Below are 25675 nucleotides of genomic sequence, written 5' to 3'. Positions count from 1 at the left end.
AAATTGAAGGCGGTATATGACAACAATCGGATCGACCGATTCACAAGTCAATCGGATAAAGGACAGAAAGCAGTTGTAATTATTAGCGAGATTGCTTCGCCATTTTTTTTTGTCGAATTATTTCTTATAACCACAGACAATAATTGCATCAGTCATCACCAGGTTCCATTTGGTTTCAGCAATTTTGCTGAATTACTGCTGCTGCAACAGTAAATTACATCTTTTATTGCTGTTTGCTCCGGTGCACAGTTCTCAGGAATCAGCTGGTCTGTGTGTGTATAAAAAGGCAAAATCAAAGCGTAGAAAGAGATTGGATAGTTCGAAACCATAGCCCATTATTAACGGGGAAATTTGTCATTCCCGGCAATTGTCATTTCTTCTATAGATGTTTTGTTTTGCTTCACGACCTACTGAGATGACAGCACGGCGATTATAGCCCTTGACATGTCCAACTTTCTCGCGTGTTGCGCGCATTTCCAGAGAGAACTACTACTACACAAAAGCCAATTGATCTCTGGCATTTTGCAATTTAAAACCGGCTTTCCTCGGACCATAATGCGGTTCGGTATGTCCGAATGGAACCGATTACGCGGTTTGAAATTGTCCGTGTTTATTTTTTTTTTCTTTTTTTTTTTCATGCAAACCATCATCGGTGACAGTGACGCATCGGTAGCTGTCAGATTGGAGTACGCGGCGACCGGCGATGAGGTTGGCATTGCGCAGTACATATCAAGTGCGACGATTCATTGACCCATTCGGGAAGATATGTTACAAAAATAAAATCATGTTTATTTATATGACCCGACTGAGCTTTATGTTCATCAAACTTTATGATCGAATACCGGTAAAATGAGAATAATGAATTCACCAGACCATATTTCGCCACGACGTGTTAAAATCAGGATTGAAATTTTACGGCTCATGAGCAGACCCATTATTTTGTGGTTTGACTATTTGTTTCATTTTCTTCGTATCTTTGGCTAGCGATAGCCTTGACATTGATGGTTTTTGATTAATGGCATCGTAATGGTTATGGTTATGATTTTTATTATTGACATAAAAAAATTTTGCAGCATTTGCCCGAAAGACATCATTTCATGCACTATTTCATCCGGGCGAGATGTTGGTGAACCCGAAGGTAATATATTAAAACGATGGAACGATTATTATCCGAAAGCCATTGAGAAGCACACTCGGCGCAGATTATTTAGCGACCATTATTTACTGACAGTGTATCTTATCACGAACATTCTCTCAGTCAGTGCAATGACAGCAAACAAAAAGTGAAAACCTCCGATCGAAGCAAGCAAAAACATTGCAACTATCCAGCGTGGTGAGATGCGGGAACTCTGAAGGTAGAAAATGAATTTCACTTTCTTTCGGGTACCTTCTTTCCTTCTCTCTCTCTCCCCCGACCTCTTTGGCTTGATTTGCCGCGCACATGTGCCGGGTACCGATCGTTGTCCACATCCATTTATTAATCATACAGACTTGAATGAATGTTTTAAATTTAGCTATAATAGACTTTTTGACAGCTCATTTACCATCTCAACTGCAATGAAGATGTGTTTGTTTTCATCACGAAATATCTAACCTCAATCAATTCTAACCGAACAAAGTCGGATTGTTTTCTCCACGAAATAATTGACATTTCGTTAGTGTCGTTAGTGCCGATCCTTACACAATTATCTTCAACATTACTTAGGTTTAAATTTACTCCGGATCCGACTACCGTTTCTGGAGTTACAGGCCCATGAATGCTAAAAAATTCCTACCGTCATTCAAAGTGACGTTACATAATATAACATAACATAACACAAATACTCTTCGAGGCAGTGATAAAATCTATTCCAGTGTGTGACACTTGTTAATTTATGGTCAATCGAACCTACTTTGACTATACCGGTCTCCAGTTTCCAGTTCCGAAAGTACCCAGTAATATTCCCAAATGTAGTTCACTCCGATTTCGCAGAGATCGATGAGCCGATGTTCCTAAACAAAATCAAATGAAAAATATTTTGGTCATATATCAAACTCGTGAATTTTATCTGGATCCGGCTTCCGGTTCCGGAATTACAAAGAGATGAGGGCTTAAACTTTCGAACCGTCATTTATAATCGAAAAATTAAAAAAAAAATCTGTTTTAATCTTTTGGCTCAACACTGTTTTCCAATTGAAAAGGTAATGTTACTTTATACTGTGTGTGTGTTTACCCTATCCCAAGCCCGACTGTCTGGTAGCGGTTTACAGAAAAAACTTTAGTCCAGGACTCAGGGAGGTGTTGACTCAATCGAATTCCGATGACCCATTTCGTAAACAGAGCAAATTGTGTTCCGAGGTCACAGTTCCTTCGAACAGCCCCGCCTAAATGAAATGTTTGCATTAAATGGATTCAAACATTGCACAAAGACTTTCGATTCCTGCAATTGTCCAGCAATCGACGCAAATTTAGATTATGTTCTTCAGTTTTGTATTAATAATTAAGATTTACTAATCTAACCAATACTCGAGTTTGCATTCAATGTTATCATTTATTACCGTATCGAAACCTTCCAAACCTTCGGTCTTCTGAACCAGCCAATTACATCCTTGGAGCATATTTCACAACTTCTGAATGTTTTTTTTCTTTAGAAGCTCCTGCATAAAACTCTTATAATAAGAATAGAATTTTTGTTTATACACAAAAAAAATATTCTTGCGTCTTAATTTTGCTTTATGCATTAAATTATATTAGAATGATATGCAAAATGCTAATTTATGAACTGACGTAGAAGGCGATAGCACCCCGCAGTTATGTTATTTTTATACTACAGTGAAATTTCTTGCTCATGATTCAATGCAAAGTGTCCCTTAGTAATATTTATGAAGATGTGAGTATCGTGAGAAATTCTTTTAAGAACCTACAAGCAATTTTCAAAGCACTAATTTGGAGTACACAGGTAGAATGAAATTTGTAAAATATCATTGAATCAGCTGTAACAAAAGGCATGCATCATATATAACAAAATGTTATGCACGATTTGAAAATTACACGATTAGAAAATCTATAAAATAAAAAACAAAAAAAATATTAACGACTAGGACTCGATCCGAGAATCATTAGTTCGCACCCATGTATCGATTGAGCCACAGAAGCACATATTAGCATGATAGGTAAATGATGATTATGTACTGAGGTTTCTTTTCACGCTAAGAATTATGTATTGCGTTAAGAAAAAAGGGTAACTTCGAAAATCCACGTAAAAAAACACGCAAAACTAAAGAAAAGAATTTTGAAAAATCGACACTGGTACTTGAGAGAGATTTTCGAAATCGAATATTTTTTTATGACAAATGTCTAGAAATACATGAAATGTCGAGATCTGGTGTAATCTAAAAAACACATTTTTTTTAAATCGAAAATTTTCTAAATGTCAGAAAATTTCCCTTTAAAAAATTCGGTATAACACCAGATCTCGAAGTTTCATGACTTTCTAAGACAAAACCAGAAAACCGGATAGCTTTGAAAACTCGCGTTACTTCGAAATTCCGTGTAAAAAAGCCACGTAAAAAAAGCCTTATAAAAAAGACCTCGGTGTAAACTCATACTGTCGCACTAGCTAGCCTTGTGAAAGCGACAAGTGGAAATTACGTTAGAAGCATGTAAAACTCAATCAGTCACGACAAGAAATACAGTTGGTAGACAGAAAAATGTGTTTTATCTGTTCTAAAGTTAACGCTGCATAGAAAATAAATTGTAAACAAATTCAATATTGATATGTCAATAAATATCCGTCTTCACTATTTCAATCAGTGTAGTAATTCCGTTACATTGAATTTTTAGATATTTTTAATGTGTATATCTAGTAGAAATGAATAACTTAACAGTAAAGCAATTAACACACTGTCGCAAAACTGAATTACCGGTAGCGGCACCTGCCAATGAAAAATGAAACCAAGAAAACAAACAACCTTTCGAACATTTTCATAGTGGTTTGGAACGATTTTTTTCATTTATTTAATAGTAAAAATATTACTGCAATAAAAGTAAACTCGGAGTAGAAGAAAATCAATTTCAAACAACAAATAATCCATTGATTTTGACATAAGTTGAGTAGTCCTACGGCAATTTTTCAAACAACCCTATCCCGCTTGTGAGGAGTTCGGGCAACCGGCAGATGCCTGACTGCATTCCGGCTGCTAATAAAATTACCTAGGCGAAATTGCGTCATTCTCTCGCCGGACGTGTCTTGCTTTTTCGCTCTTCCTTCAATTAATTCATGTACAGGGTCCGGCACTCGAAGTGTAACCAATTAAAAAGGCCATAAATTCAGTTTGGAAAATTACTTTTACTTAATTCAAAGTACAAAATGTGTAAAAATAATACAAAATTCAGAATCAATTCACTTTTGCTCGATATGACCACCTTTTGCCTTGACTTGATGACTTGAGAGAGCGAAGGAGTTGCTTCGTTTGGCCGAATGTGACTTGCAGGTATTTTGGCCCACTCGCGGACAATAACTTTTTTCAGCGCCTCGAGACTGGTGTATCTTTTAGTTCGGACTTTGCTCTCCAAAATGGCCCAAAGAGAATAATCCATTGGATTCGCATCTGGTGAATTCGAGAGCCATTGTATGGACGTGATGAAGTTCGGAACGTTGTTTTTCAGACATTCTTGGTTCACTCGAGCTTTGTGAGACGGTGCCGAGTCCTGCTGAAACGTCCATGGTCTGCCACCGAGATGTTTGTCTGCCCACGGCTTCAAAGCAACCTCCAGAATACTTTCCCGATAATATGTCGCATTTACCTTGACGCCAGGCTCGATGAAAACGATTGGAGAGCGCCCATCTGCGGTTACAGCGGCCCAAACCATTATCTGTTGCGGGTGCTGCCTCCTGGTGGCCAATCGATGACTCAAATTCTCGTATGAACGGTCGGTCAAGTAAACCCTATCGTTTTGAGACTTTACGAATTGCTCAATTGGAAAAATTTTCTCGTCAGAAAAAACAATGTTCGGAAATTGACCGCTTTCGGCCAAACGAAGCAACTCCTTCGCTCTCTCAAGTCATCAAGTCAAGGCAAAAGGTGGTCATATCGAGCAAAAGTGAATTGATTCTGAATTTTGTATTATTTTTACACATTTTGTACTTTGAATTAAGTAAAAGTAATTTTCCAAACTGAATTTATGGCCTTTTTAATTGGTTACACTTCGAGTGCCGGACCCTGTACATACAAAATAAAAACGAGGTAAATGAGATTAAAATATGGGTGTTTTGAGTGATGAAGAATTAAATGTCATGTTTGGTAGTTAGAGAGCTATGTTATTACCCTTCCATATGCTTCTAATGGAACGAAAAATAAAATCAAAAGCAGTGAAAATGTAAAACCGATTCAAAGCAGTTCTGTATGGCAAGAATATAGTAATTACCGCTAGGCAAAATTCTCTGCCGGAAACAGTTGTTGCATTGGTACCAGACTCTTGCCAGAATTCTAGCCGAAAGCAGGCAAAAAATTCTGGCAGACATAGCTCGAAATAGTGGTCAAAAACTGAAAAATGAAGCTCCCTTCGATTTCTCAGAGCTAGCTAGATCAATTTTCACAAAAAAAAAAAGATTTAAACGAAATCCTTTTGTTATTACGTAGGTAGCAACCTACCGGGTTTTGTATGGATCCGACCTCCGTTTTTATTATTACAGGGTGATCAATCAATCAATCAGTCAATAGCAGAATCAAATTTTGAATTTAAAAATGTAACCTCCCTAAACAAGATTCTTCTGTAGAGAGAGAAGAAACATAATAAAACAATCCGAGCCCTCCCGCAAAGATCGAACCGCTTGTCATCTGTCACCAGTTCCAATTAGCTGTCAAACTGCAATGGAAATGATTTCCCTCCCCAAGATACCAAGATAAAAGATTGCTGTTTTCTCCAGCTGTTAGTTTTGACAACCAGACGAACGGGATTGCGAATCGACTGCCTGCCTGCCGATAACAGTCGTAGAAATGAAATTATTGACAGCAGCACCAACAGCAGCCCATTCTGTGCGAAGTCGAGTAGAGCAACAACAACAACAAAAAACACAGAAAGACCGGCTGGAGCAAAAAAAAATGCTAATTTATTATGAAACTTGGCAATCATGCAGCAGCGTCGTTCACGTCGATTCCATCGGTTTTTTTTTCGTTTGGTGCCATGAGCCTGAAACCAAAATCCCGTTTCCGCGATTACAACATCAGTTGATATTGATGCCGCACCGACCAGAGCCAGAGCAGCATCACTTTCTGCTTTTATAGCTATGCAGGCGTGGCTGATTCGCTATTGGATGACCCCTGGTTTCGCTATCGTGTTGAAATTGAAAGATTGTCCGGGCACAATTAGTAATAAGTGATAGGCTTTGATTTTTTGTTGTAATGGGGCACTCATTCTGTGCATTCGTCGTTGCCGATCGGTCGAAATCCTCTTTCCTTTTAATTTGAGCGTCTTGAGATGATGCCAATACCCAATACTCGATGAGGGGCCCGTGTGCGACCAATTGATTTCAGCAGAAATAAATGGCCGCTCCAAAGGAGAACCGTTTGCCGAACGCTGAACCAATGCTGGGGTGTTGGGTAACGTGTGAATTTCGCATCTAATGCCGCTTTTATCGAGAGCTTATGCAATCACGATTTTATCACTTTCTTATTATTTTTTTTCGTTGCAGGTTTATCCGATTCGTACCTACTTCGATGGTGATAAAACGGTAAGTAAACAAAAACGTTTGTCATTTCGTGAACTCTTCGATGACAGCACTTTGAGCACCTGCGCGCGTAACTCGACTCTTTTTCTCTCTCACACACACGCATTTGCGGTGGCTCATCAGCCGCCCGCGTGTGTAGGCAAACAAGCCACTGAATTAACTAAGCGAAATCGGAAACTTTCCCCTACTTAAAGGAAATTTGCAATGGCAAATGCAGAAGAAAAAAACAAAAAACAACAGCCATACTGTTCTCTAACAATTGCATTACGCATTCCTTTCGTGTGTTGAACCCAAACGAGTGAGTCCCAAAAATTGATGCCCTCGCTATGATGGCAAATTCGACACCTTCGCGTGAAGCAATTGGTTTTCTCCTCTTAGTCTGTTTCTCTCTCTCTCTCTCTCTGCATGAACGCTGGTTTCGTATTATTTTCACTCACCGTTGCGTGATTGAAACAGGTTCGACACTCAACCGTGTGTGATTTTACTGCCTATGAATGATGTACGTTCGTGGAGGTCATGATCTTCAGTCATTATGTTAAGTAGGTGTCAGTAAAATTTGTTGCTTGAAAACATGCGAAAACATAGGCTATTCAGTTGCTTGGCAATTACAAAGATTCTTACTGTTAAAAACTTTCTCTGGACCATCCATGACAAATCTGTACTTTTTGGAATTGTATTCATGCGTTTGATTGTATTTTATCGATAGTTAGTATAATGAGTTTCTTTATATTTTACGCATCATCCATGGAAGTTTTCGCAATCGTTTTATTTCTTCATTCGATAATCCAAACACTTCATAATCGTAGGGTGAATAATGTCAGGGACGGAACCAGACAGACGGGTCCACAATTAGCTGGAACTTTTCATCTCCAATAAATGTTAATCGATGGATCCAGTGATCTGATAAATATTAAAACTTTGTGTAAACCTTGAAAATCATTAATTTCCTTGTGATTTATGGCAAACATAAAGAAACTAATTAACACAAGACATTACCACTCGATAAGTCGTGTAACAAACGCTTTTCCAACCTTTCGATGCCATCCCGATCAGATGCACATAACAAAATCATAACACAAGTATATCAACAGTTGATATGTAAACAATTTGTGTTATTTTGAGATATTTAACAATTGAAAACATCCAACAATTTTGGATTGAAACGATGCTAAAAGTTGGCTGTGATGTAGTTTTTCTGTGTTAAATTTGCTATCTAATTTATTACTCATTTATAATTTGTTATAAATCTATGCTTTCGGACTTCTGCAGTTATATCAAATTCAATAATAATTGTGATACTAACGTTTCAAAATCTGTTACGATTTTGTTCCCGCTAGAGTCTTTTTGTTATTTTAACAAATATTTTATTTTTTTTTGTTATTTTAACAAATATTTTAAGTTATTGTAACAAATATTTCAAAATTTGTTACAAAATATTTCTGGAATAAATTACTCCAGTTGTTATAATTCTGTTATTTCCATCTGATCGGGATATGCTTGTGCAAGGATTTGTCTTTTCCAATAAAATAGGTTTCACATTCAGAAATTGCTCTTCATTTGAGTTTGGATTTCTTACCGGGAAGCATTTTGCATAGTTAGTAGTCACTGGGGGCCAGATCTGGATTATATGGTGGATGAGAAAACAATTCGAAATGTAAGTCTGCACACCCATAAATACGTGTATCTCTGAAAATAACGTGGATTATGAACGTAGGTCTGTTTATTGTATACAATTAATTTTTGGTGTCACTAAAGGGTGTTTTTTAAGTGCTTGCTGATTTGAAATTTAAATAAAACACATGCCAAATTTAGAAATGGTCAATTTTGTTTTTATTTGGTAGATAATTTCTGGGCAGTTAAAATTCAAATATGATTTCGAGCATATGACTATTTTTCACAAAGGTCATTCTGGAGATCCTATTTTCGACCACTTTTCCAAGCATTTGAGGTCGTATTTCAGCAATGACACGTTGGATATTGGTTTCCAAAGCATCAATCGTAACTTCACGTATCCCCACAAAGTAGCGTCAAATCACACGAACGCGGAGATCAATTCACTGGTCTATTTATCGAAATAATGTTGTCGTTGTAATGTTCTTTCTATAAGTCGATTGTTTTGGCCGCAGTATGACAAGTGGCACCATCCTGTTGAAACCACATTTCGTCCGCATCTATATCTTGAAGATTTGGCAAAAAAAATTCATTGGTCATGGATCTGTATCAATTTTCATTCACGCGGTAACGCGTCGTCCTTCCGCATTTTGTAAAGAAATAAGGGCCGATGATTCCACCACCAAACAGTACACATATCGGGATGCATCGGTAAATCTTCAACGGTGTGTGAATTACAAAAACACAATTAAATAACTGTAATTAGTTTTACAATGACTGATAATGCACTATTAAATCAATAAAAAATGCATCTTGGATTGAACTAACAGCGAATTTAGTTTATTCCAAGCTTAATCTGTCCAGGTTCGTCGTGAACAAGCCTTAAAATGACAAAATTAACGAAACATAAAGCGCAACATTTATCACGAAATATGTTGTCTTTATATTATAGATAATTTAACATTGTTAAAATTTCGAAAAATTTTCAGACATAATTTTCAGACAAAATACAGCATCAATCAGAAAACTTCAGTACTGATTAGTCGCAAACCGATACTGATTTAACATGGCCAAAAATTAGTTGTGAAAGCTCACTGGCGAACATTCTGCTCGATGATATTTAATATAATTTTTGGAAATTATACTCTTGGAACTCTTTGCAGAATACATGATGAATAAATTCATAATAAAGCAGCAAGTGCTGTGATTAATAATTGTAATAATGATAATTAAAACATTATTTAAAAATCAATCACAAAGCATGTTATGCTGCTGATAAAAAACATTATCCAATATAACTTGAATATAATTATGTAATTATGTCTCAGTTGCGAATTTATTCAATAAACATTTACTTATTGATGAAAATATAACATTTAAATCTTGCAAGAATCACTTCAGTATCGAACTGAAGCGAAAAGGAAATTCAGCATCGAAATATCATCGGAGACTCATCTTCATTCCGATTATTTCTGTGGGTGAAAATTTGTTATTAATGACGTTTTTCAATAAGAACACTCGTGGAGTGTTTTGCTAGATTCGTGCAATTTTCGTGCAGTCGGGCAATCAAAACAGGTGCACTGTGTTTCATTGATTTGCACCGCACGAAAAAAATGCACTTTCGGGGCAATTCGCGGGCAACTATTTTGCACCCGTTTTCTTTTCCGAGCAGCATACGTGCAAACCAAATTTTACAAAACCGTTTCATTGATCGGCTGTCAGGGCAAAACACTGGCACCGAGCGAGTGGAATGAATGAAAAACGACATAAGTTTCGCTGACACAAAAAATCTCTTGTGAACCTCGAGGTTCTGAGTTTTGTGGATGCTTGTTTCATGGATTGAGAATCACGGAAGCAATTTTTTCAGTCAGTTAGAAAATATCTTGAACTGATTTTTTTATAAGTCAGTATTATTCAAAATTATTCGGTAATTCATAGTTAAATTTTTAAATCCAGCGGCAGAATACTGCTCCGCTTAAAAATTGGCTCAATTCGTTTCAGTTGGCATAGGTTTAGAATGAATTAATTGAATTTCAACTATCTCACCTGTATTGGAACAAAGTTATACTGCCATTCTACGCATAGCTGTCCCATATCCAATGGGATTTCCTATACATACTGAGTTGCGCAAAGAAACCTGACACATTTTGTTCTCCGGTTACACTGGAACTAAACAAGGGAGGCAGAAACCGAAAACTGCATCGGAAGATAGAAGCATGAAGGTTCATTTTCGTCTAGTAGTTTTCCATCACGGAGCACTGGATTGTAGCTCATTGCGTTTTCTTTATAACTCGTGAGTTTGGAATATATTTTCCAATTAGAGAGAGTGGCTTCTCCGTTTACCCATTTTTTTCATTCTGTTCGCCATTTATCGAAAACAAATACAATATTGACGATTTATAGATTGAAACTATCTATCACTCTAATACCTGATAACTCCGTAATACTATGTTTACAATATGAGTTAAAACAGGTTTTAACTCTGATTTCATGTTTTAAGCGAAATAACATGTTTTACTTTTGCGTTATTTCATATTCAGAAACGTCACATTAAAACATGTTTTCCCGAAATAACATGATATAATTGTCAATAAAGCACAACCCTGCTAGCATTTTCCGTCACATTTCGACTATGTCAATTGACAAGCTGTTCAACAACAGCAGTTTTCCATCAAAGTAGCCATGTAATCAAATTAAAACAAAACTGGAAACTGATACCAATGTTGCCAGGTATACCGATTTCTCGGTATTTATACAGATTTTTGCCGTCTATACCGCAATACAGATATGAACTCCCGAAATACCGACAACTCACGAATCATACAGATAAGTACCGATTTTGGTTTTTAGCTTAAAGGTTGTCGTGGGATCATTTTTTTTGCTTATTTCTTTGTGACATTTTCTACTACTTATGTAGAAGAAACTCTGATACCGATATGGTACAGATAGATTTTTGCGCCGAATGCAGATTTTTGGAAAAACGACCTGGCAACGCAGACTGGTACAACCACTTTTGTTTTTGAATTAAAAGATGACTATTCTGATCATTTGCTGCTCAAAACTATTCGGAACGGTGGCAATAAGCGTGAAACATTAATATTGTTCATAGCTAGGAGAAGTACCTGGCTTATTTCTAATTTTCCGGATGTTGTCAAAATACTTTTTTCTATCCTACCTGCAACGTAGGCATTTTTGCTGTTTGTTTAGAAACAAACTCAATACCAAGTAATATGTCATGCGTATAACATAATCTTAGTGTTAACAGTGCGTTTTTAACTTTATATTACTATCGTTAAAACATGTTATTTTCTGCAGGTGTGAACATAGTATAAGTTTGATTCTTTTCCAAAACAGAACCACCAAAATGGCAGATATCATAAACCTCTGAGAGACAGTCCAAAGCTATGAAAGAAGTAAACAGAAAAAACAACACAAACATCACAGTCCCCATCGTCATCTGTTTCAACCGCCGCAGGCCATTTGTTTTGCTTTCCAATTCACGCGGCAGGGCCGCCGCAGTGATTCGATTTTTCGAAAGTTCAACCTGGGGTCGGAGCACGGGTTGGCTACTTAATGCCACCGCGTGTGGCCCAACGCGGAGCACTTTCGGGTCTAATTACACACGCATCCTACTTGTTTGCGTTCCCCCCTCCCCCCCCCCCCTTTCCGAAGACGGTGACACGTTGGGATCCTAGCTAAGTGACTAGGCCGGAAGCCTCCACTAAACAGTCTAATTGGGGTCAGCCCTCGGAAACGAGGGCTCTCCTTCGGTTTCGCGCTCATAAATCGATCTTCACAGTTTGGTTCGTTTCCCGCTTGGAAATGTCACACTGATCGTTGGGTCAGTACGGAGGAACCCCTTCGGGATCAACTCGACGGTCGATTATGAAACGTTTGCCGATAGTTTTGAAGAATCACCATGCTTGACGAAAAGCATGACGAAACCGGGTTGCGGTTCGGTTGATTAAGCGGACGGTCCGCCAAACCATACCCGCCGAAATCGGTGCGGTCTGGGGTCCCTCCGAAAAGGCTTTCTCATTAGGCAAGCAGCGAAGGTAGTTTCGGATTCGGAGAGCCTACTTGAATGGCGCGAACTTGGCTGATGTGATTGGGCCGAACAAACATGGGCTCTGGGTAGTCGCTCGACGATGGAATTTGATTAATTGTTAGTTTGGGATGGAATTTTCAACACGATGTAATCGCTCTCCATTATGTCACAGATTGTGGCGATTCGAGTGTTGGACTAAATGGAAATTCGAACTATCATCTTTGCTTCCATTAGGTGAAAGAGCAGAGCTGACCCGGTTCGTCCATATTGCAGCTAGGCTATGTTATGTTCATACACACAAAAAGTTGAAACATGTTTTGAGATTATCTTGATGATGGTTTTCAGATTGGAAAATGCCAATTTCTACCAATGCTGAACGGAACAATGTCGTTACTTGGGGAAAGTTCTGGTTGCGTTTACGAACCAACATGATTTAAGGAGTGTATCGAAAATAAGCTATCCACAAATTTTTCTTTCAAATTATGATAAAAAACGATATTTTATTTAAACTAAAAATGGATCCTCTATTGTACGAGGTTAAACTTGAGCATAATGAAAACCGGATGAAATTTAAGTTTTTCCTTCACGAATTTTCGAACTTTTGAACGAACGCTCTTCATCAAGTTCCGGACAAGTGTTGCATCGCATTTTTTTGGACGGTTGAGCCCAATTTTTTTTTGTATTTCTGCATGTTTTCAGCTGCCATGCCAGTCTTCTTGAAGACCCTCTTCACGATTGTCCAATAACGTTCCAATTTGGTGGATTGATATTTTTCTTAACGAGATTTATACCCTTTTCCGCAAGCCAATTAGGAGTGGTTTTGGTATAGTGAGCCGACGCTAAATCCGGCCAAAACAGTGGAGGTGTACTATGCTTCTTATATAAAGGCAGCAATCTCTTCTGGAGACACTCAGATCGATAGATTTCTGCATTTATAGTTCCGGTAGTGTGAAAAATGGTTGACTTCAAACCACAGGAACGTATTGCTTGCCATGCCAGTAACTTTCGACCGAATTTCTCCACTTGAATCTACCTGTCCGCATCGCTTACATGGTTGATGGTTACGCACATCGACAGTTTAATGTGTTTGAAATACGGTGCAACTTTACCTCTTTCGATTGCCGTATAATATTCCTGTTCAGGAAGCTTGTTAGAGACTGTGATTACGTAGGTGTTTCATCATCCTGTACCTCGCAGTCAATCGTCATCAGCTTCCTTTCATTCGTCATTTGACCAACTAGTTTTCCTGTCGTGACGATTTAGAATCGCCACTGTTTACGCCATTTTTGCCGATTCCGGCTTTCGATTTGTCCACCGACTAAAACTGTTGAAAAACCTGAAGCTTTCAAACAATATTTACTCGAATCAGGATTTACATGAGAGATTTTAAACACAAAGAATTTATTTCTTTCTAAAATAATTTCACAGTTCCTAGAAACTTTTCTTGATGTACGATGATTTCGAACCGAAATGTATTTTCATGCTGCAGAGATGAACCAGGCTTCGGCTGAAAATCTTATAACTATTTTTATGTTTTTTTTTTTCAAAATAAAATCAGCGCCTTGTAGTTAGAGTGCTAAATATCCTGTCAAAATATGACCAGTTGTTCAACAATAAGTTTGACTCAAAGAATTCCAGCTTTCGATTTCTCCACCGATGAAGTCTCTCTGGTTGTCAATAAACAGTTGTTTTGACCACATTCAATATTTTTTTCAAATTAGTGGCGAGTAATTTAAATTTTCGTGAAACCCGAGCAAAATTGTAAACCGTTACTTCTCTTGCTTCGATATCACTTTCACAATTTAAGAATAAACGTCAAAATCAAACACGTATTTTTAAAATGTGGAGTGTACAGGTGGAGAAAAAATACGTCAGTATACGTGGAGTACGATTAGAAAAAATACGTCATGTTGAACCCGATCAATTTTCGATCGTAAATTCGTATGAGGAAAATTTTGAAAAAAATGTAGCTACTACTTTCGCTAACTTAGCGGATTCCGGCTTTTGGTTTCCCCACCGATCTAGTCTTTCTGATTGTCGATTTATTTGGATAATGGCAGTTCATTGGACAACATTCCACAATTTCTTAAAATTAACGTGCGAGTAGCTCGCATTTTCGCAATGCGCGAGCAAAATGTCGCATGCCACCGTACCGCAAATAAATTCGTTGCTGTTTTATCAGGACACGCAATTCGTCTTTTTTCCATAGCTTGATGAAAACTAGAACTCGCCTGACTCGATAAGCTGTTATTCAAACACTAGTGGATAGATTTCCATGAAATTTGGTATTGGGCCATCTAGAGGCTTGTTCTCAACAAAATGTACTATTCACGTCTTTTCTGTGCGAGGCCCGGGCCTTTCCATTCCATGTAGTAAACATACTGAAAATTGTTCTAGCGCCTGGTACGAATCCTGATGCAATGAAGTCTCAAACTCCTCGCCTTCGAAAATATTCGGCCTTGCGGGGCTTTCGAAGTCAAAATCACACCACATGTTGAAGAATTTTGGTCGTATGAATTAAAAGCGTTTACGAACCAACATGATTTAAGGAGTGTATCGAAAATAAGCTATCCACAAATTTTTCTTTCAAATTATGATAAAAAACGATATTTTATTTAAACTAAAAATGGATCCTCTATTGTACGAGGTTAAACTTGAGCATAATTAAAACCGGATGAAATTTAAGTTTTTCCTTCACGAATTTTCGAACTTTTGAACGAACGCTCTTCATCAAGTTCCGGACAAGTGTTGCATCGCATTTTTTGGACGGTTGAGCCCAATTTTTTTTTGAATTTCTGCATGTTTTCAGCTGCCATGCCAGTCTTCTTGAAGACCCTCTTCACGATTGTCCAATGACGTTCCAATTTGGTGGATTGATATTTTTCTTAACGAAATTTATACCCTTTTCCGCAAGCCAATTAGGAGTGGTTTTGGTATAGTGAGCCGACGCTAAATCCGACCAAAACAGTGGAGGTGTACTATGCTTCTTATATAAAGGCAGCAATCTCTTCTGGAGACACTCAGATCGATAGATTTCTGCATTTATAGTTCCGGTAGTGTGAAAAATGGTTGACTTCAAACCACAGGAACGTATTGCTTGCCATGCCAGTAACTTTCGACCGAATTTCTCCACTTGAATCTACCTGTCCGCATCGCTTACATCCTCCCCAACGACAACAGTAAAGTATTGTGGACCTGGAAAGGTTTTTGAGTCCTCCTTTACATAAGTCTCATCGTTCATCAAAACGCATGCATTCCCGGGCCCTTGTTACTGCACGCTTCTTCTGTTCTATACTTTGTTTCGAGTTTTTCTGCTTCTTGTAGGTCTTCAGGTGATTTCGCCTCTGGATACGCTGGATCATTCCGACACTCGTTCCTGCTTTTTTGGCCAAATCAAGTATTGACATTGATTTGTTCTTCATGATTAGAGATACCACTTTCTGGTCCAGTTTCGGGTTGGTAGAACCGAGTTTTCTACCTATTCCTGGTAGCTCATCCAAAGAATAGTGTTCCCCAAATTTATTAATGATGGTTTTAATACTGGCATGATGAATTCCAAACCGCTTCACCAGTTTTCCCATTTTTGCCATGTGTCCAGAACCTTAATTTTCACTTCCTTTTCAATACGCGATAGTTTGAAAACGCTGAATTTCAACCGCACAAATAAGTAAACAATCGAAAGCTGACAGCCAAACGCACGGCATGATGTGATCTGAGCATAAAAAACCATCACAAATACATGCACACAACACAAATGTATGTGAATAGCTTATTTTCGATACACTCCTTAAATATGATTCCGAAAAAACAATTACCGTTCATAAACCCTTTGTTCATTCGAAAAAAACAAACTCAATTTAATTGACGGCCCGAGTCTTCGTACCAATAGCTGGACACGCTACTGTTAGGTAATCAGCATAACAGAGCTGAAAGCACAATCAAAAGTTCCAAATTTGGCTTCGATTCAATTCGCCTCAATCCCTGTACCAATTGACAAAGGGCAGTACTTCACCCAATACAGTTAAGAGGACCGCTGAGAATTTCTGCGAGCCAAAACAACGTATGCCGCCCTAAGGGTTAGTCGATTGTTTCGACTTTTTCGTTTGTTGTTTTCGCGCTCGTGAAAAATGTTTAACCGCATCGCACCGGCTTCGGAATTCTATTGTTCTCCGAAAAGTAAACAGATCTTGTGCTGCATAGCAGCCCCAGCGGATCTTACGCAATTTTCCCTACTTGTCTGGTAGATCTAGCGGACTGAATTCGACACCTTCTTTGCCGACTCTTCCAGCACCACCACCGCAACCGCAAATCGGGGATGTTTGTTTGAACTCGTTCGAACAATCATAATAGATTTTATGCATTCGGTTTTGCATGCGGCACAAAGACTCTGTGGAAGGAAAAAACAACAACAACAACAATACAAACAACACGATAGAAACCTTGTTAGTTGAGCTTAGGAACTTTTATAGTGCCTTGTTGGAATCGCGCAAATATTGATGCCAATGGACCGCTGGAAGTTGCTAGACGAATGGAAGGTGGTGGAATGTTGGGGAGGCGGGAAGACTCTTTTTGATCGTTTTCATTACAATCAATTGAACAAACACTAAATCACCGCACGATATTTCACATTGGTACAGATACTACCTACGGTACGGTACGGTACATCAGAAGAGAAAAGAAGGCCGGCCCGAGTTGTTGTAAACGGTTACTGGCGGCAGGTAACTCGTCGACCTTCTTTCCGCTTGTTGGGCGCTCTGCGGTTTAAACACTTGCGGACTTGAAGGAATCGCACACTCAAGTACGCCCGGTTGTTTGTACGGACTTGATTTTGTTTGATCGGACGCTTATTGCCTAATCTGCGATAGGCCGTTTCGATCATTTCGTTTCGTTTTTTTTTTGGGTCGCACTTTCACAATTGACAAAAGGAGTGTAGTCGTTAAAAATCTCTTTGCCAGTCCCCCGATCAATTTGAACTCTTCCGGTCAGGCATTCAGACTACTTTTTAACATTTATCTCATTCATAAGCGCCTGTCAGGGTTGAACTGACTTATCACACGCTTCATAAACACGTGCCACAAATTTACGGTATGCGTGTAAAAGTGGACGAGATTTGTTTAAATCAAAATGTAGATGACATGTGGAGTGGTACTTTTTTAAAGTTGATTTATCGCTAGCGATTCATTTTAGTCATGTATGCGAATTTATTTGAAGATTTATGCAGTTTAAACTATTTATCTCTCAAATGAGTAAAATATCGACTGCTAATTATTCATGAAATGAACGGCTAAATGCAAAAAAAAACGGATAAGGATTCTTCAACGCGTGAAATATTTCGCAGACTGATGAACGTATGTCTGTTCAATGTGTAAAATCAGGTTTTGGTGATACTACAAGCTTTTAGATCGAAGATGGCGTTGAAAGAAGAGCAGGTGAGAAAAGCAATTGTGTGCGGTCGAAATGAAAATGCGGATCGATCAGAACGAAAAATTGCAAAAAAGTTTGATTTTCCTGCAAGCATTGTTCAAAACGTTCCTAATTCTTTCGATACACGTTTGACAATAGCCAGAAAGACTAAAGCAAACTCAAAGCAAAGTCTTGGCATTACATTCCTTTTGTGGAATTTGGCCTGTCTGTTTCAACAGACTTCGCAGCCGATTCATAGTGTACAGAATCATTGCATGGCTAGTACTATGGATCCTACTGACACTAAGAACCCTTCCAGGTCGGGGCTCGAACATACGACAACTGGCTTGTAAGACCAGTGTCCTATGCATTGAACCGCCAACCCGGGACTGGGAGTGGAATAAAAAGGGATCTCAGGAACCACCAGAAGGATGCAAAAATGATGCTAATATTGGCGAAAAGATCATTCGGTACGTATTGCGGCTAGGAGAATAAAAACGTCTTCAACTTTCGTGCATACTTCTAAGCACCGGCAAGGTATTGAGTACCGATTGAAAACTGTACCGAACCGTAATGATAATTCCTTTTTATACTGCCATCGCATTGGAACGGCGTAAGGAACCATTTCAAGACAAAGAAAAAGGCCACTACCAGAACGGTAAACAATGACATATACTGTGAAGAACGCCTAACGCAGAGATTGTTACAATTCTTACGCAACCAAGACGCTCCCTCGGTCTTTTAATTAGATTTGGCATCTCGTCACTACGTACGACAGTCGGCCGAAAAACTTTAAATGCAAGAACTTGCACATCCGAAAATTTCTCGACTAATTTTAGCATAACATCCATTATTAAATGAGACGTTTTTCAATTTATATCACATTCATCAAAAAGTTTGCAACTTCATCATAAGAATGCAACTTTCTGGACGTGTAGACTTTGCCCTAAAATGTTACACTGCATACTGTATTTTAAAAAGGGCTAAACTTCAATTTATATTCAAATAGTTCACGAAAAGTGCCAAAAATAATATTATGATATTGATTTTCACAAAATCAGTCAAGTTTTTCAATGAAAATACTGAAAAACTTCCATGTTGAGTCCCACACTGAAAAAATTGACATTGAAACTTCAAAATCAATTTACAAAAATCGTGATTTTTGATAAAGAAATTTTACAGTATCTTTTTATTTTATAAACTACACTGAAAGTCATTATCATTCAAAAATTTAATGAATATCAATTCGAGAGGAGATTTCACAGAATACTGGTTGTCCGATATTTGCAAAAAGTATCAGTAATGGAGAAAAAAAAAGTTTTAGTCAGAAACACTTTTTGGAAGAGAACAAAATAACCTACCTTGGGATAAAGTTCATTGAATTCGAAAATGGTGTTATTTTTTTTGTAAGTTGATTTGTATTTTTGAAAACCAATTTTATTCCAGTTTAGGATTCGAATAGACGAATTTCGGGCAAAATTTTATTCTGACTTGGCAGCATATAGACTTTATGATAAAAAGGCACTTTGCTCCCTTTTTTTTTTAAACTGATATAGACTATCTGTTGAAGAGGTCTAGATGTTTTTACCATTTTTGTTGTACTTAATTAAAGTAGAAAATGACAGATCCTTGCTGGTGATGCTCTCAAAAAATAAGTCTAATTTTCTAGTAAATATACTGAAAAAGTACTAATCGAATTTTACACTGAAAAAATCGATCTTAAAAATTTGAAGTCAATTTATAAAAAAACCGCCATTCTTTATTTAAATGAAATTTTGTCCCAACATAGTTCTCTGCCAATCTTCCATATGTTGTAAGACGGGCATTTTGAAAGGAAAAAAGTTTTTTTTTTAAACTTACAGATCCAAAACCTTCTGCAAATATCGGGCAACTAGCAACAGGGTATTGGGTGAAATTTTCTCACAAATGGATGACTTTCAGTTTGGTTTAGATTTTAGTAAAAAGATACTGCATAAAACCTCAGTTTGGGCAGAAACTAGTTTTTGTATGAAAAACTTTTTTTTCCTTGAATGTGCCCATCTTGCAATTTTCGAATTTTATCAAAAACAAAAATTGATTCCTTTGTAAATTTGTAAAATCCATTTTTCAGTGTTGTATTTGATATGAATTCTTTTCAATATTTTTTATTGAAAAATTTGACTGATTTTGTGAAAATCACTAGTGTAACACTTTTTTGTAGGATCTATCATTTTCGATATCAACAGCTTTTTGATGAAAATTGTTTAATTTTTTTTAGCCCTTTTCAAAGACAGTCTGGATAAATTCTCTCTGGCAACGGTCAGGAAGCTTCGAGGCATGTTTTCAACAAGGTTTTCCTCCGTAGTTTGTTGAAAGCAAATACCAAATCTTCCAAATTTCCCGATTTCGATGCTTTGAACTGTGAACAAGATTTCTGGGGCTGTTTCTGGCAAAATGCCAAATCCAACCAACACAGTACAAAGTAATTGTCTTGCTGGATGGAGTAAAAGCAACAAACGTTCCATATAAATTCCAACAATTTTTCTGATTGATGTAAACAAGAAACAAGATATTCTTATGCAAACTTCGACAGCTTTTTTATGCTTTCATATTTATGAAGCAATACTTTGTTTCTGCATTTCTCAGATGTTTCTGTTTCTGTTCTAATCTGCTCTGGTCTAATCCGATCTACTCTAATCTGTTTTTATTTGTTTTGATCAGTTCTTTTATGTCCTGTTCTTTTGTGCTCTGTTCTCTCATGTTAAGTTTTCTTTTGTTCTGTTCTCTTGCGTTCTGTTCTTTTGTGTTCTGTTCTCTTGTGTTCTATTCTCTGGTGTTTTGTTGTCTTGTGTCCTGTCCTCTTGTGTTCTGTTCTCATGTGCTCTGTTCTCTTGTGTTATGTTATGTTTTCTTGTGTTCTGTTCTCTTGTATTCTGTTTTCTTATGATCTGTACCCATGAGTTCTGTTCTGTTGTATTCTGCTCACTTTTGTTCTATTTTTTTGGTGCTCTGTCATCTTTTGTTCTGTTCTCTTGCGTTCTGCTCTCTTGAGTTCTATTCTCTGATGTTTTGTTCTTTTGTGTCCTGTCCTCTTGGCTTCTGCTCTCATGTGTTCTGTTCACTTTTGTTCTGTTTTCTAGTGTTCTGTTCTCTTGTGCTCTGTCATCTTGGGGTCGGTTCTCTTGCGTTCTGTTCTCTTGTATTCTATTTTCTTGTGTTCTGATCGCTAGTGTTCTGCTCTCTTGTGTTCTAATTTCTTGTGTCCTGCTCTCTTGTGTTCTGTTTACTTGTGTTTTGTTCACTTGTGTTCTAATTTCTTGTGTTTTGTTTTGTTATTTTTTGTGTTCTGTTCTCTTGTGCTCTGTTATCTTGTGTTCTGTTCTCTTGCGTTCTAATATCTTGTATTCTGTTCTCTTGTGTTCTGTTCTCTGATGTTTTGTTTTCTTGTGTCCTGTCCTCTTGTGTTCCGTTCACTTTTGTTATGTTTTCTTATATTCTGCTCTCTTGTGTTTTGTTCTCTTGTGTTCTAATTTCTTGTGTTTTTTTTTTTATATTCTGTTCTGTTGTGCTCTGTTCTTCTGTGTTCTGTTCTCTTGTATTCTGTTCTCTTGTGTTCTGTTTTCTTGTGTTCTGTTCTCTTGTATTCCGCTCTCTTGTGTTCTAATTTCTTGTGTTTTGTTCTGTTTTTTGTGTTCTGCTCTCTTGTGTTCTGTTTTCTTGTATTCTGTTCTTTTGTGCTCTGTTTTCTTGCGTTCTGTTCTCTTGCATTCTGTTTCTTGTGTTTTGTTCTTGTGTTTAAATTTCTTGTGTTTTATTTTGTTTATTTAGTTCTGTTTTCTTGTGCTTTGTTCTTTTGTATTCTTTCCACTTGTGTTCTGTTCTCTTGTGCTCTATTCTCTTGTGTTCAGTTCTCTTATGTTCTGTTCTCTTGTTATCTGTTCTCTTGTGTTCAATTCTCTTGTGTTCTATTTCCTTGTGTACTGTTCCCTTGTGTTCTGTTCTCTTGTGTTCTAATTTCTTCTGTTCTATTCTGTTATCTTGTGTTCTGTTCTCTTTTGTTCTTTAGTCTTGTTTTCTGCGCTCTTGTGTTCTATTCCTTCGTGCTCTGCGCTCTTCGTTTGTTTGTACTGCCCTAAGAGTTAATCTTGTCGTATTTGTTTGTCCTGTCATACTTGTTTATCCTATTTGATTGTTCTGTCCAATTTGTTTGTCCTGTCCTATCTGTTTGCCCTGTCCTATTTGTTTACCCTGTCTTATTTGTTTGTTCTATCTTTTTTATTTGTCGTGTCCAAATTGTTTGTCTCGTCGTATTTGTGTGTCCTGTCCTATTTATTTGTTCTGTCATATTTGTTTGTCTTGTCCTATTAGTTTGTCCTGTCCTATTTGTTTATCCTGCGCCATCTGGTCCTATCTGTCCCCACTAATTATTCCGAGCTTTGTTGGATATCGTATCACTGAAAAAGACAGCCAAGATTGAAAACAGTGTATCTTAAGAATGCTTCGAAGTTTCTGATATTCCACAAGGCAGTCAGCTCAATTCTTTGATTTTTCTCCTGAATTTCAATGACTATTTATTAATCGCTGAAAAAACTTCAGGTCATTCGAATTCTTTCAAAAAGTTTTGCCATTCTTTATAGAAAGGATATAAAATTGATAAAAATAGCGACTTTTACTTGGAGCTAAGGAGACTCCTAGTGTTATATACCAATCGACTCTGCTCGATGAGATCGGAAAAATATCTCTGCGTGTGCATGGGTATGTGTTTCTTCACACTTTTTTCCAATTCGCTCAATTTTTGACGGAAAAGTCTGAATCGATTTCAACAAGCCTAGGCTCGTTTGAAGGACACCATTGGGATGTGGACCGTTCAAGCGAAGCAATGCCTCCATCGTACAAAACCGTTTGGAATGATCGAAAAGGGAAGTTGCGTGAGTAGCTGGCATCGTAAAGATATCAAAAGAACGTGTTTGCTTTGCATTACATGAGAATTTGTCAATGAGAAAGCTCTGTTTAAAGTGAGTGCCGCGTTTGCTCACTGGTGATCAAAAACGAAAACGTGTTGATGATTCTGAGCAGGGTTTGGTTGTGTTTATATGTAACAAACCGGAATTTTTGCATCGGTACGTGACAATGGATGACACATGGATTCATCACTTTACTCCGGAACCAAAACGATCGTCATCTGAGTGAACAACAACTGGTGAACATCGTCCGAAGCGCCCGAAAGCGTCCAAGCGCAGCAAAATTCCCAAAGCCCCGAAACTGAGGTCTATTTCGAGGCAAAAGATAAATCGTTCTACAATTACAATTACGTTGATGAACAAAGTCAATTTTGAACCAGAAAACCCGTGTTCTCTTGGTTAGGCCCGGGACTTTTCAGCCAAAGTGTTATAATCGTAAAGGTGTTGTAAGCAGAAATGTATTATTGCTGATACGTTCGCCTCCTGGAATGTTGCCAAATATGACGACGACGGAATAACTAGAGAAAGGCATTGTTACACCACTAGGTGGATACAAAGGTTTTTTTTCGATTGATGAGGTCCGTCTGAAATGAATAACCAAATAAAATTTCAACGAAAATAAATGTCAATATTGTAAAGATCTAAATTCCATACAGGCAGTACAGATGAGCTTGAAAAACACAAATAAAGGAAAACAGGCGGAAACACGAAACTTTCCAAGCGGCTTATCACGCGAAAGAAACGCAATAAAACTGACATCTTCCTATAGCAGTGCAGTACTAGACCATGAAAAACAACCAATTATCATTAGTTCACGTCTATCTAGCTTGAACGGACTTAACGCTGTAGGTAAACAAACGCCGCCAACTGAACAAGGATTTCGCATTTTTGCTCATCTATGTCGATTTGTTATTCACAGTTTATCATGGCATACTGATCTACAAGTTTCCCAGTCTGTCACGACCCGGCTCCGTGAACGACAGCTCAATACTCTTAACACACATACACACTAAAGGTTAGGAGAGGGGCGCTAGAAGCAATAATCAATTCCAATATTGCACCGTTTTTTTTATTGCCATCGAGAACTCGATTTCTGTGTTATTTTCATTACCACTCTGGTATACCGGAAAGCATTCTACCGTTACCCGGCGGCATGCTCATTGAGTGTTTATTGCATTTTAAGCCGCATCTGACTCATCGAGGTTCTTCTGGCCGTTCAGCTGCCGTGACCGAACCGTGACTTTCTTCCGCTATGCCGGCGTTGACATTCTTCATTCCTGATGTGATGATGACGATGATGGAACCGGGAGAGTTCAATCAACTGCGGAACCATAAAACCACGGAACCACTCACCACCACTGGATTGAATGACCCAAGCAAAACATAAGCGGACTTTGCTTTAGCTGGGGTTGCGATTTTCCGTTAAAATTATACCTACCATATGCTTCTTGTACGTGTCTCCACCGCAGTGCCGATGCAGGCAGTTGCAGTGTTGCAGTTCCCAGTTACAGTTCGCCAGGTTTTATTTTTTCTTCAAATCACACACATACACAAAGTATGCAATAAGTGTCGGTATTTCTTCTCTCGTTTTTTTTACTGTGCACTGAAACATAAAATTGCCAAAGACGCTTCACATCCGTGACGATAGCGTCGCTGCTTCAGCCGCCTTCACCATGACAGATCCCAATAAATGCACATTTCAAATTTTTCGCGCACTGAATTTATTTTAAACGTCTCTTTTGCGCTTTCGGTTCTTCCGATTCCCGTGAACAGCCGTCCCGCAGCAAGCAAGCAACTTCCATCCCCGATTTCGATGTTGTTCGGCGTTTTACCGAATGAAACTGTTTAGCTTCCACCGACCCCTCGTCGAAATGCACCGCCACCAGCACAGTCAATTCGAAAAGTGATAACATTTGCCTCACGGGGTTCGTTGCTACGGTTGCAAGACGCAAAATTTCAAGTTTCTGAACAAAAAGATAACTGTCAAACTGGAGTGCCAAGATGGTGATGGCGGCGGCTACGGCGGCAGGTGTTTTTCTACCTCGGTGTATTTGCGTCGTCGTCGTCGAGGTAAAGCGTGCAAATCTGGCTCCCGGCTGGTGCCGCCGAGCCAACCCCCGGTAGACGATGTCATTAGCCAAAAAAGCAACTGATCCAAATCCAAATTTCGGGAAAGCCCCGCGGTCGGAACAATGCTGCGTAGCCCAACGGAGTGCGAAACTGATTTGTTTTACTGCCAAATTATTTATGGGAATCCGCCTCACGGCGAACTAAAACAGTTTTAGTCAACAAGGTCACAAATGTTTTGTAACGAAAAGTGCTTTTGATAATTTTGTTTTTGGGTGACTGACGAATAGTTCATTATTTCATGAGTAGTTGCTAATTTTAACTGCTAAAATGCTTAGACACAGCTTAGACATATAATTCTCAGACTGGATCTGTATTAATTTTGCCATTTTATCTCTATAAACCATAAAAAGCAGAACACTGAGATATATTTTCATTGATTTTAGAGCTTAAAGCTTTGACAAAAAGTTACATTTTGTTATAAATGACGTCGGTTCCTGTTACCTGTTAGTAGTGAACAATTATGATTCTTTTCTCATGTTTTTCGTGTCGTTTTCTGCTCTTCTAATTTCGTTCTAATTGAATTGACCCAATATGCAATTGTAAAAGTTCACTCTGGTCACAGTATCAAGAATTACTCCCTAGTACACTTTCGCTCTTCGTTCAATACAGTCATAAACCACTTTCAATCGGGACAACTAAACAACTTGGAATTCAAGAAAACCCTAGTTTTAATCCATCTAGTGGTGTGATAATGCCTTTCTCTTATCATCGAAACAGTCTCATGAAAAGAAATTTCGCCTCTTTTGTCTTTCTCATATAGAAAGGTTTTGCAATCACCGTGAAAACCAACTTTTGAACCGAGATGTCATATACCACTCGACTCAGTTTGTCGA

At 38.0% G+C, this 25675-nt stretch overlaps 1 protein-coding gene across 4 annotated transcripts in view; it reads left to right on the top strand.

Annotated features, from left to right (window-relative positions):
- Positions 1 to 25675, top strand: part of LOC131426144 (uncharacterized protein DDB_G0284459-like) — a 99617-nt gene that overhangs the window by 22471 nt on the left and 51471 nt on the right. For all 4 annotated transcript variants that reach the window (XM_058588604.1, XM_058588605.1, XM_058588603.1 and 1 more), the window contains one exon: positions 6675 to 6713. The gene's annotated coding sequence lies outside the window, so the exon portion shown is untranslated. The remainder of the gene's footprint in view (positions 1 to 6674; positions 6714 to 25675) is intronic.

The sequence above is a fragment of the Malaya genurostris genome, chromosome 1 (genome assembly GCF_030247185.1).
Source record: "Malaya genurostris strain Urasoe2022 chromosome 1, Malgen_1.1, whole genome shotgun sequence".
Taxonomy (NCBI): domain Eukaryota; kingdom Metazoa; phylum Arthropoda; class Insecta; order Diptera; family Culicidae; genus Malaya; species Malaya genurostris.
This window is presented reverse-complemented; position numbering and strand designations above follow the sequence as displayed.